Raw genomic sequence first — 13,629 nt, 5'->3', positions numbered from 1 at the left:
AGAAGCTCCTTACCACCCCCAGGGAGAGCCTACTTAAAATGACACTGGCTCAGAGAAAACCATCAGAGGGACAGAGAGAGACCAAGATTTGGAGACATTGTTTGAGCCTCTTAGTCTATGTTAATGGAAGCTAGACCTTCTAGTTAAGAGAAGCAGTTAATTTCCCCAGTTGGCATAAATCAGCTATTTACAAACTAAAGGGTCTCAGTTAATACAAGTCACATATTGAGAGATGCTTATAAATATACATAAAATTGCTTAGTCAGATTTAAAACCAGAATCTTATTGCGAAAACAACAGTCATCATAGCTGGCATTCACTGAGGGCTTATTAGTGCCAAGAATTGTACAAGCATTTTTAATACTTTTCCTGAATAAATCATTAAGGCCACCCTGTGCCATGCATATTGTCACCATCTCTATAATCATCATCATCATCATCATCACTATTATGGACTGAATGTGCCCCCACCCCAAATTTGCATGTTGAAGCCCTAATGTCCAACATGATGGCATTTGGAGATGGGGCCTTTGACAGGTAATTAAGTTTAGATGAGGTCATGAGGGTGGAGCCTCCATGATGGGTTTAATGTCAGTATAGGAAGAAACACCAGAGTGTACGTGTGCTGTCTCTCTCTCTCTCTCTGCCCTTCCCCGCCTCTCCTTCTCTCTCCCTCTCCCTCTCTCTTTTTCTTTCTCCTCGCCATGTGAAGACACAGGGAGATGTAGCCATCTACAAGTCAGGAAGACAGCCTTCACCAGAACCTAACCATGTTGGCACTGTGATCTTGAACTTCCCAGCCTCAAGAACTGTGAGAAATAAATTTCTGTCGTTTAAGCCACTCAGTCTATGGTATTTTGTTGTGACAGCCTGAGAAGACTGAAATAGTCACCATCATTGCCATCACCACCATCACCATCAGCACCATCATCATCACCATCACCACCATTATCACCATCACCATCATCACCACCATCACTGTCATCACTGTTATCACCATCACCACCATTACCATCACCCACATCACCATCACTAACATCACCGCAATCATCACCATCATCACCATTATCATTACCATCACCACCATCACCACCATCATCACCATCACCATCATAATCACCATCACCATCACCACCATCACCAGCATCATCACCACCATCACCACCACCATTATCACCATCACCACCATTACCATCATCACCATCACCATCACTAACATCACCACCATCATCACCATCATCACCATTACCATCATCACTATTATCGCCATCATCATCACCATCATCACCATTATCATCACCATCACTATCATCACCACCATTACTGATGCCACCATCATCACCATCACCATCACCACCATCATCACCATCAGTGACACCACCATCATCACCATCATCACCATTGTCATCACCATCACCACCATCATCACCATGATCATACCATCATCATCATCACCATCATCACTGTCACCACCATCACCATCATCACTATCATCATCTCCACGATGCAAGTTTTGCATATTTCTACAAACATACATCTATTTTAATTCTCTGCTCCTTTGCTCAGGTGAACTCTCTTCACCTGGGAGGTGGTAGAAGGAATGAGGTATGAGCTGGGGCTCTGGGATTAGGCTGCCCAGGTTCATGTATGAGGTATTAACTGTAACTCCTGCACAAGTGGTTTAGCTTTCCCAAGACTTGTTCATACGATGGAAATGAAACCAGGCTTGCAGTACAGATATTGACTCACAATTTATTTTATTTTATTTTATTTTATTTTATTTATTTAATTTATTTTTTAATTTTATTTTATTTAATTTTACTTTAAGTTCTGGGGTACATGTGCAGAACGTGCAGGTTTGTTACATAGGTAGACAGGTGCCACGGTGGTTTGCTGCACCCATAAACCCGTCACCTACATTAGGTATTTCTCCTAATGCCCCAAGCCCCCACCCCCCGACAGGCCCCGGTGTGTGATGAACCCTGCCCTCCCATGTCCATGTGTTCTCATTGTTCAACTCCCACTTATGAGTGAGAACATGCAGTGCTTCCTTTTCTGTTCTTGTGTTAGTTTGCTGAGAATGATGATTTCCAGCTTCATCCATGTCCCTGCAAAGGACATGAACTCATCCTTTTTTATGGCTACATAGTATTCCATGGTGTATATGTGCCACATTTTCTTTATCCAGTCTATCACTGATGGGCATTTGGGTTGGTTCCAAGTCTTTGCTATTGTGAACAGTGCTGCAATAAACATACGTGTGCATGTGTCTTTATAGATTTATAATCCTTTGGGCATATACCCAGTAATGGGATTGCTGGGTCAAATGGTATTTCTAGTTCTAGATCCTTGAGGAATCGCCACACTGTCTTCCACAATGGTTGAACTAATTTACACTCCCACCAACAGTGTAAAAGCGTTCCTATTTCTCCACATCCTCTCCAGCATCTGTTGTTTCCTGACTTTTTAATGATCGCCATTCTAACTGACAAAAAATGTCACATTTCTTTATATCCCTATAACAAAATTCAATCTGCTCTGAGCCTTTCACCTTGACTCACAGTTTCTAAGTCAGGTGTGCACAAATGTGTTTTTCCTTACTTGTAAATAATTAAACTGAACTCTTGAGGTTCCATTTTCACTCAGAGCTGTGAGACCAAATCTTTCTGTTCCAAGGAACTCAGTCATATCTGGTTTAAAATTCTGTCTCTTTTTTGGGTGGGGATCAATGTTTTTTCTGCACCCTTTCTCATTCCCTTTTTGCCGGGGGATGTAAGTTCCTGCAGGGCTTATGCATCCTTCTAGCATGCAGGATGGGACCCCTGGTTTGTGTCTTTCTCTGTCCTTGTTGGTATTTCCTAAATGTAATTGCTGAGGAGGTATTTTAAAAATTGAGGCGACATTCATATAAGTGTACAAAATTAGCCATTTTAAAGCGTTCAATTTGGTGGGTTTAGTACATTTACAGTGTCCCCCAGGACTTTGGTGATGCCCTTCCACATCAGGATGGAGGAAGCAGTTGCTTCTGACTTAAGCGTCACTCTCTTTTCCTGACCTCTTGAGCAGTCACTAATTGGGGGTGGTACCACCCAAGGGCTGTTTGGAAATGCACAGGATGGTTTTGGTTGTCATAGTGACTGGAGGAGCTGCTGCATCTAGGCCCTGGGGCCAGGAGGGCAAACTGTCCTGCCACCAGTGTGGCAGCTCTGCAGGGTCAAGAACCATCTGGTGATGGCAGAGGTGCCTGGCAGAAACAACGTGGGGAATTTTATCCACAACGTCTGCCCTTTGCAGCAGACATCCACCCCTACCCCCACCACCGCAGGGTTCAACAGTGCCCTGGCCGAGAACTTGCAGTCTTCTGAAACAAAGCAGCCGCAAGACCTCCGGTCAGCTTCACGTTTCCCAGTCCTGGTAGAACTTCTCCTCTGCTGGCTTTTGCTGGCGTTTCTCCTCCATGCTGTTCAGATTCCTCAGGCTGTATAATTATTACCTCATTTGGAGGTTCAGGATCCAATTGTCTGAGCAAGAGAATTATAGTTATGCAACTTCCAGCCAATATGCGAATTTTCTCCAGTTTGCAAGGGGAGGAGCTCTCCCCTTTCCCCAGACATCAGCCAGTGCAGCAGAGTCATTTTACACTCTGCTGGGCCTGACTCCCATGGTTTGGGGGACATTTCTGTTCATCAGCACTGGGTTTAGGGTGAGGGCCAGAGGGCCGGGGAGCTGTGATGCTAATCACTCTCTTCTGCTTACTTTGTTTTGTTTGTTTTAAAAATGACAGGAACATTGACTTTCTTTTTGTTGTACATGTTAACACATGTGTAGATTTGTGCAGCCCTCATCACAGTCAGGACACAAAGCGGTTTTATCACTGCAAAAACTCCCTCGGGCCATCCCTGTGAAGTTCCACCCTCCCCTCATCACTCACTCTTGGCGCCCACTAATCAGTTCTTCATCACAAGAATTTTGTCTCTTCCAGAATGCCTTATGAATGGAACCCTAAGGGTATGGAACCTTTTGAGTCTCAGTGCTTCCCCTCAGCATAAGGCCTCTGATCCATCTAGGTCATTGTGTGTATCACTGATTCATCCTTCTTCTCTTTCGGAGTAATATTTCATTGTATGGACGTATGACATTCTGTTTATCCATTCACCAGTTGAAGGACATTTGGGTTCCTTCCAGTGTGGGGTGATTTTGAATAAAGCTGCTACAAACATTTGTGTGCAGGTTTGTGTGTGAACATTTGTCTTTATTTCTCTTGGGTAAATACCTCGGAGCGAGATTGCCGGGTCCTATGGTAGGTATGTATTTCACTTTAAAAAAACTGCCCAACTTTTCTAATGTGGCTGCGCCATTTTACACCGTGAGCAGCATATGACTGTTCCTGTTTCTTCCTTTCTTCACTGGCACTTAGCGTTGTTGCATGTTTCGTTTTAACTGTTTTAGTGAGTGTGCGATGGGGTGTCATCATGGTCTTAATTTGCAATTCCTTGACATCTAATGAGGGAGACTTCTTATGTTCTGACTCATCATCCATGTATCTTCCTTGATGAAGCAGCTGTTAAAGTCTCTTGTCCATTTTGAATTGGGTTATTTTTCTTCCTGTTGAGTTTTTAAAAACGTCTTTGCATATAATGGACATATAATGAACTGCACATATTTAGATCATGCAGTTTGGTGCTTTGACATATGTAGTCACCTATGAAGCCATCACAGCAGTTCAGACAGTGAACATGCCATCACCTCCAAAGTGTCCTGGTGCCCTTTTGTCTTCTCTCTCACCCTCCCCCCACTTCTTTCCTGGGCAACTATTTTTTTTTTTTTTTTTTTTTTGAGACAGAGTCTTGCTCTGTCACCCAGGCTAGAGTGCAGCAGTGCAAGCTCGGCTCACTGCAACCTCCGCTTCCCAGGCTCAAGTGATTCTCCTGCCTCAGCCTCCTGAGTAGCTGGGACTACAGGTGCCCGCCACCATGCCCGGCTAATTTTTGTATTTTTAATAGAGACGGGGTTTCACCATGTTGGCCAGGCTGGTCTTGAACTCTTGAGCTCAGGCAATCCTCCCGTCTCAGCCTTCCAAAGTGCTGGGATTATAGGTGTGAGCCACTGCACCTGGCCTAAACTTCTTTTCTTTATAAATTACCCAGTCTCACATATTTCTTTCATAGCAATGCAAGAATGGACTAGCACAGTAGTATTCCCTTATTACCCCTTTAGTATCTGAGGGTCTCATTGAAAACTTTCTTGAATTTCTAATACTGATAATATATACTTCTATTTTTCCTTGCCACTCTTGCTAGAATTTTATTAATTATTTTGAGTCAGCTTTTTGTTTCATTGATTTTTCTCTATTATTCTTCTCTTTTCAATCTTATTGGTTTCTGCTTTTCTTATTGATTTCCTTCGGCTCGCCCTGGCTGATTTTGCTCTGCTTTTTATAATTTCTAAAGGTGGAAGCTCAGATGATCAGGCTAAGTCCTTTCTTCTTTTTTAATGTAAGCATTTGATCATATAAATTTGTCTGCCAGCACTTGCTTTAGCTGAATTCCACAAATTTTATATCTTGTAGTTTTGCCCTCATTCAATTAAAAATATTTTCTAACTTCCATCCAGAGTTTCTGTTTGACCCATGAATAATTTAGAAGTGTTTTGTTTAGTTTCCAAGGTTTTAGAATTTTTTTTGTTATTTTTCTGTAACTGACTTCTGTTTTAATTTCATTATTATCAGAGACCATACTTTGTATTATTACAATTGTAATTCTTTTAAATTACTTTAATTCTTTTAAATTAAATTAGTTGAGGTTTTGTGTTATGAACCAGAAAACAGCTTTGTAATTTTTTTGTTTGTTTGTTTGTTTTTTTTTTAGAGACAAAGTCTTGCTCTGTTGCCGAGGCTGGAATGCAGTGGTGCAATCATAGCTCACTGCAGCCTCAATCTCCTGGGCTTAAGCTACCCTCCTGCTTCAGCCCCCTGAGTAGCTGGGACCACAAGCAAGCACTACCACACCAGGCTAACTTTTAAATTTTTTGTAGAGACAGGATCTCCCTATATTGCCCAGGATGGTCTCAAACTCCTGGCCTCAAGTGATCCTCTTGCCTTGGCCTCCTAAAGTACTGAGATTAGGCTGGGTGTGGTAGTTCACACCTGTAATCCTGAGGCCCCTATCTCTACAAAACATTTTAAAACTTGCCAGATGTGTAGGTGTGTGCTTGTAGTCCCAGCTACTTGGGAGGCTGAGGCAGGAGGATTGCTTCAGCCCAGAGGTCGAGGCTGCAGTGAGCCGAGATTGCGCCACTGCACTCCAGCCTGAGTGACAGAACAAGACCTTATCTCCTTTGTCTCAAAAGAAAAAAAGTACTGGAATTACAGGTGTGGGCTACCATGCCCAGCCTTTGTGAATGTTCTATGTGTACTCAAAGAGAAGGTTTTTCTTTTTCTTCCTTTTTTGCTGTTGTTGGTGTGGTGTAAATGTAAATGACATCCAGTTGCTTGATGGTGCCATTCTGTTCATTTTTATCTTTGCTGACTTCCTATTTGTTCTCTCAATTACCTAGAGAATAAGATTGAAGTCTCCAACTACAATTGATCATTTGTCTGTTTCTTCTTTTGGTCCTATCAATTTTTGCTTCATTATTTTCCTGAGACATTGTTTTACTTTGGCTGCTTTCAAGTTTGTTTCTTGGTCTTTGCTTTCAGCATTTTGACTCTGATGTGTCTAGGCATGGGTTTCTTTGAGTATATCCTTTTATGGGATTCGCTGAACTTTTTGAATTTGGAGGTTTTGCTTTTTGACAAATTAGAGACATTTCTTTCCTCTGATGTTTTTCTACCCTGCGTTCTTTCTTTTCTCCATCTAGATTTCCCATGATGTGGACATCAGGCATCTGGTACAGGTGCTTCAGTCTCTGTTCATTTGTTTTTTTCTGGTTTTAAAATTTTGCTTCTTTTTCCCTTTGTTATTCAGGTTGGACGATTTCTAATTTATCCTCACATTTAATGACTCATTGCTCTGTTATCTTGATTTTGTTATTGAGTCCATCCGGTGACTTTTAAAATTTTGGTTATCATATTGTTTAGTTCTAACAGTTCAGTTTGGTTTTTCTGTATATCTTCTCTTTCTTTACTTACACTTTCTGTCTTTCCATTTGCTTTACCAGTGTTTGCTCTTACTTCTTGGAGTATTTCTATAATAACTGCTTCGAAGTCTTTTCTGATCCTTCTTCTTCTTCTTCTTCTTCTTATTATTATTATTATTATTTATTTATTTTTTTTCCGAGACGGAGTCTCACTCTGTTGCCCAGGCTGGAGTGCAGTGGTGTGATCTCGGCTCACTGCAATCTCCGCCTCCTGGGTTCAAACTATTCTCCTGCCTCAGCCTCCCGAGTAGCTGGGATTACAGGCACCTGCCACCATGTCTGTCTAATTTTTGTATTTCTAGTAGAGACAGAGTTTCACCATATTGGCCAGGCTGGTCTCATACTCCTGACCTCAAGTGATCTGCCCACCTCGGCCTCCCAAAGTGCTGGGATTACAGGTGGGAGCCACCATGCCTGGCTTTTTCTGATCATTCTAACACCGGTGTCATCTTGGTGTTGGGATCTGTTCCTTATCCTTACTTGTACAAGTTAAGATTTTCCTGTATTTTCATATGATGAGTAATTTTGATCTGTATCCTGGAATTTTGCATCCTATATTATGAGACTCTAGGTCTTGTTTAAATGCCATGGAGGATGCTGATAGTTTGGTTTCATTGGTCAATCAAGGTGGTTGGATTCAGGCAACAAGTTCCGAGCAGCCTCTGCGAGCTGTGCTCCCAGTGGCCACTCAGTCGTCAAAGCAGGGCAGTGCTCTTCAGAGCTGTCCTGTGCGTGCACCACCCAGTGGCCAGGCCTGGGCCTGGCGATGGTTTATCCTCAAGTTCAGTTCTCAATGTCTTGGGTCTGCTGTGTAGGGTCAAATGCGTGCCTGTGTAGTTTAAGGGTGAGCCCAAGATTCATGAACAACTTTAAACTCTCTGTTTCCTGGTCTCTAACCTCTCTGCAATCTCCCCAGCGTTTTTCAGGCTCCCTGGGGCTTCCTTTTGGGGTCGTCCAGTCAGAAAGCTGAGCTGTCAGTTACTCTGCTTTGCCACATACTTCTCATAACTGTGGCCAAGTCTGGGACTGGGAGGTGGGAGTACAGAGAGAGAGAGAGAGAGAGAGAGAACACCTGGGGTGCACTCTGATCTCCTGGAAACACAGATTTTTCTTACCAGAGAGGAAGGTTCTGCCCACTGTGAGTTTCAGGGGCCCATGGGCCATGCTGTAATCACTGTCATTAGTAAAGCCACAGAGTTGTTGGAGAACTGGGGTGCAACAGAACAGAAGAAAATCAAAAGAAAAATGAGATTTCTCTAATTGTCTCCCTTCCCTCTGTTGAAGCGCTCTTTCTCTGAGCCTGGTACCCGTGTTCAGTTTCAGGTCACTTTGAGTCTAGGCTGGGGATACTGGGGGAAATAATGGGAGACTCACCTCTAGTTGAGTGAAACTGAATTATTTTTTCTAGTCTGCCTGCTGGGTCTACAGTTCAGAGTCCTCACACAGCTGCTCCATGCATTCTTGTCGGACATCCCGGCTGCATTCAGTGGAGAAGAGGGTGGAGAGTGTTGACTCCACCTCATCCTCCATCCCAGGCCCTTCTGATGGCTTCTTCACTGGTTTAGTTGAGACAGCTGTGGCTGCAAGTGGAAGCTGCTAAATTCAAAGCTGAAGTAAAACAATGTTCATTTACTCACTTAACCGAACCGGGGAAAATGTAGGAATGGCTGGTCCCAGGGAAGTCTAAATCCGGAAACGCAAATGCTGTCGTGTCCCCATCTCTCCCCTTCATCACAGGTCTCCACCTCTCTCTGAATTGTCGTTCTGTTCCCTCCGTTGCATTGAGGCTTTCTTCTTAAGGTGGGGTGCCTATGGCCAGAGAACACTCTGAGCTCTCATCCTTGCAGCATTTTCCTCACATTTCTCCCAAATTCCAGGATACAAATCAAAATTACTCAGCATACAAAAAAATCCAGGAAAATCTTAACCAACTTAATGCGTCAAAACAAGGAAGGGACAGAGAATGTCTGTCCTGTTCTATGACGGAAAATCCCAGGGCTGACTCTCATTGGACTGGCCTAGATCACATGCCTACCCTTTGGGCCAATCATGTGCTGAGGTGTGTGGGTGCCCCAAGGCTGGAGCTGGGAGGGGCAGTTTCCCCAAAGAAGGAAGCGAGGATAAAACACAGAGTGGAGTGCCTGTTACACTCCATGGTTTTACATGAAACTGAGTGTGCTTGGAGAATAAAAGTCACTAGGGGTATGGCAGTGCCAGCAACGGGGCGTGAGGGACCGGAACACAGGCAGGGGCAGGAGCTGGGAGGTCAGAAGTTGGTGGTAGGGTGGTTCTGATGGGTTTTGAGGGGCCAGGAGCTTTTAAAAGTAGCATGAGAGCCGGGCCCGGTGGCTCACGCCTATAATCCCAGCACTTTGGGAGGCCGAGGCGGGTGGATCATGAGGTCAGGAGTTTGAGACCAGCCTGGCCAACATGGTGAAACCGCATCTCTACCAAAAAAAACAAAAATTAGTTGGATGTGGTGACATGAGCCTGTAATCCCAGCTACTTGGGAGGCTGAGACAGAAGAATCATTGCAACCCAGGAGGCAGAGGTTGCAGTGAGCTGAGATGGCAACAGAGCAAGACTTCGTCTCAAAAAAAAAAAAAAAGAGGAAAAAGAAAAAGAAAAAAAAAGTAGCATGAGAAATTCATCTGGCCTCACCTCCACAAACAGTTAAGACGGATGCTGTTCTGCTCCCTGGGGACTGACTCATTCCAGAGTGTGGGCTGCCAGTGTGATGTGGCTCAGCCTTATGAGGCTCCTGAAAAATGTACAGGCTTTGGGATCGGAGAGCTCAGGTCCAGCTGGACACTGCTGCTTATGAGCTGTGTGGCTTCAGTCTCCACCTCCTTAAAATGGGTGTAGTCAATAGCAAAGAGATAGAATCAGCCTAAATGCCTGTGAATGGTAGACTGGATAAAGAAAATGTGGTACGTACACACCACGGAATAGGACACAGCCATAAAAAAAAGAACGAGATCATGTCCTTTGCAGCAATATGGATGGAGCTGGAGGCCACTATCCTAAGCAAATCAGTGCAGGAACAGAAAACCAAATACTGCATATTCTCACTTATAAGTAGGGGCTAAACATTGAATGCACATGGACACAAAGAGGGGAACAACCCACCTTCCTCCCATCCCATCTCTCACCCCTCTCCCTGACCCCTGGCAACCACGTATCTGTGTTCTATTTCTAAAATGTTATGTAACACTTTAAATGTTATGAAATGTTTTATGTAACATTTCAAAAATGTTACATAGATGGAATCATAGAGTAACCTTTTGAGATTGTCTTTTTTCATTTATCATAGTTTCCTGGAGGTCCTCCCAAGTTGTCCTGTGTGTCATTAGCTCCTTCTTTTTTCTTTTGTTCCTTTTTCTTGCCGAGTAGCGCCCCACAGTGCAGATGAACCACAGTTCATGCCTTCACCTGTTGAAGGGCAACTGGGCATGTTCTACCTCTCGGCTATTACAAGCAGAGTTGGTATGAACATTTGTGTACAGATTTTGCGTGAACCTCAGTTTGAACTTCTCTGGGGTAAATGCTCAGGAGAGCAAAGATCTAGGGACAAACGTGATCATTCTCTCCACTTTACAGGTGAGGAGACTGTGGTTAGGGGAGGTGTCTTGGCTGAGAACACTGCGCGGAGAGATGGCAGGTCAGAGTGGCACCTGTGTGTGTCTGACCCAGCACCTGAACTCTTAGTAGCCACACCTGATGGCCTTCTTCCATGTCTGTCCTAGCCCAGACCCAGCACTGAGGGATGGAGGGGATGTAGAGTGGATGGGACTGCCCCTCAATCACAGATGGCTCTAGTGTCCCCTCCGAGTCTTCTTCTCTGTCTCAGCTCTGGCTGTGGTAAGTGCATCCTCAACACTGCCTTTCTCATTTAAGTTGCAGCTCAAACTTCTCTTTGGCTGATCGTTCTGGCTCAAGGACCTCCGCCTGGGCAGTGCTCCTGAGGGCCACAGTTCCAGTCCTGAGCAGGGCTGCCCAAGGCCTGTCCTGGCCATTTGCAGATGTGCCTTTTGTGTCTGTTCCCTCATGAGACTGGGAGTTGAGGTCTGGGTCTCCATTCGCTGACGGGTCCCTGGGGCTGAGCACAGTGCCCAATACGTAGTGTGCACTTAGTAAGTATTTTACTACTGACCAACAGCGTTGTTTAGGAAGATGCGTGTTGATGCTGGGAAGGCTGGGTGGGCTGCTCTGGAGCTCTGAGACTGTTTATTACTGAAAATGAGCCCAAGAATGAACATTCAATAGCGGGAGTCTGAGGGCGAGACCTAGTGCCTGAGAATCCCTCACGATGCAACCAAAATGGTGTGGGTGTTTTGTTGTTGTTGTTCTGGGTTTTTTTGTTGTTGTGGGTGTTTTTTTGTTGTTGTTATGGGTTTTTTTGTTGTTGTGGGTGTTCTTTTGTTGTTCTTGTGGGTGTTTTTTTGTTGTTGTGGATGTTTTTGTTGTCAGTTTTTTTGTTGTTGTGGGTGTTTTTTTGTTGTGGGGTTTTTTTGTTGTTGTGGGTGTTTTTTGTTGTTGTGGTGGGTGTTTTTTTGTTGGTGGTGTGGGTGTTTTGTTGGTGGTGGTGTGGGTGTTTTGTTGTTGTGTGTGTTTTTTTGTTGTTGGTGTGGGTTTTTTTGTTGTTGTGGGTGTTTTGTTGTTGGTGTGGGTATTTTTTTGTTGTTGTTGTCATTTGTTTTTGAAGCAGGTCTTGCTTTCTTGCTGAGGCTGGCATGCAGTGGTGCAATCACTGCTCACTGCAGCCTTGACCTCCTGGGGTCAAGTGATTCTCCTGCCTCAGCCGCCCAATGGGACTACAGGTGTGAGCCCCCACACCCAGCCTGGGTGTTGGTGTTGTTGTTTTTAGAGACTATCCCTTGTTGAAATTATTAGATACTCTGTGGTGTTTGTGGGTCCCACATGGTCAGATACCCCTGTATTTTATCTCATCAGTTTCGAGGTGCCCCCTGCACTGCCCCGTGGTCATCTTTGGTCATTTTTACTGCAAGGTTTTGAGAAGTAATTTTCAAGCAGAAATAGCACCCACTGAACAGCCCGTGGGCTTCCCGAGGGGCTGCGATCTGTCAAAGATTGAGCCTGTGATCCAGGCTTTGTCTCCAGGCATCACTGTCACCGCATCTGTTGCCAATGGGCTGGGAGAGGTAAAACTCTGGGGATGCTCTCCTATGGGTCCTGCAGTACAGACTCCGCCGAGCACCCTGAGTGGCCAGGAGGAAGCCTGTCTTACTAGACCAATGTAATCGGCAAAAGCAAACAGGATGAGGCATTCAGTTGATTGAAAAGCAATGAGAGTTCATGCTGGTCCGAGGGGCTCAGGCAAGACTCTTCATTTGCAAGTCACACAAACAGCTTCATTGGTCAGAATGGGCTGGGCTCTGTGGCAGTGAGAAATAGTCCCACATGTCAGTGTCACAGTGCAGCCAATGCTGATTTCTCACAGAGATATGGTCAACTGTGGGCAGATATATATATATATCTGTGACTGTATCACAGAGATATAGTCAACAAATGCGCCCCAGGACAGCTGCTGCCTATAAATGTGCTCAGCGTCCAGGTGGCTTTGATCTAGGGGCACATCCATGTCAGCACGCACTTCCTCTGGGCTGGGCAAGGGAGAGCTAAAGAGCAGAGGTTCCAGCCACAGGATGCTTCTGCCCAGGGGGCACATGTCACTTCCATTCCCATTTGCTTCGCCAGAGCAGGTCATGTGGCCACACTTTACATCCAGGCTCAGGAAGAGGTGGCTCTGGCTGTGGGCTGGCAGTAGTGGCTCCCACCTTCGAGGCTCTCCTGAACTGCAGAACACCAAGGCAGCAGAGAGGCCTGGCTTCAAACCCTGGCTCTGCTCACTGGTTCTTTTTCTTCTTTTTCTTTGAGACAGTCTCACTTTGTCTCCCAAGCTGGAGTGCAATGGCACAATCTTGGGTCACTGCAACCTCTGTCTCCCAGGTTCAGGTGATTCTCATGTGTCAGCCTCTGAAGCAACTGGGATTACAGGCATGTGCCACCAGTCCTGGCTACTTTTTATATTTCTAGTAGAGACAGGGTTTCACCATGTGGGTCAGGCTGGTCTCAAACTCCTGGCCTCGAGTGATCTGCCCGCCTTGGCTTTCCAAAGTGCTGGGATTATAGGCGTGAGCCACTGCACCTGGCCTGCCTACTTGTTCTTGTGAGCTTTGTGCCCTGGTGTGAGCTGTTCACCTTTGTGCTGATTAATTTAATGTCAACTTGACTGGGCGAAGGTATGCCCAGGTAGCTACTTAAACATGATTTCCAGATGTGTCTGTGAGGGGGTTACTGGAAGAGGCCAACATTTGAATTGGTGGACTGAGGAAAGCAGGTGGCCCTCCCCAGTGTAGTTGGGTGCCATTCAATCCATTGAGGGCCTGAATAGAACAAAAAGGCAGGGGAGAGTGGGGTTTGCTGTCTGCCTGGCTGCTTGAACCGGGACATCCATCTCCTGCCTCAGCA

This window comes from Pongo abelii, chromosome 18 (assembly GCF_028885655.2).
Source record: "Pongo abelii isolate AG06213 chromosome 18, NHGRI_mPonAbe1-v2.0_pri, whole genome shotgun sequence".
Taxonomy (NCBI): domain Eukaryota; kingdom Metazoa; phylum Chordata; class Mammalia; order Primates; family Hominidae; genus Pongo; species Pongo abelii.
Note: the sequence above shows the minus strand (reverse complement) of the source record.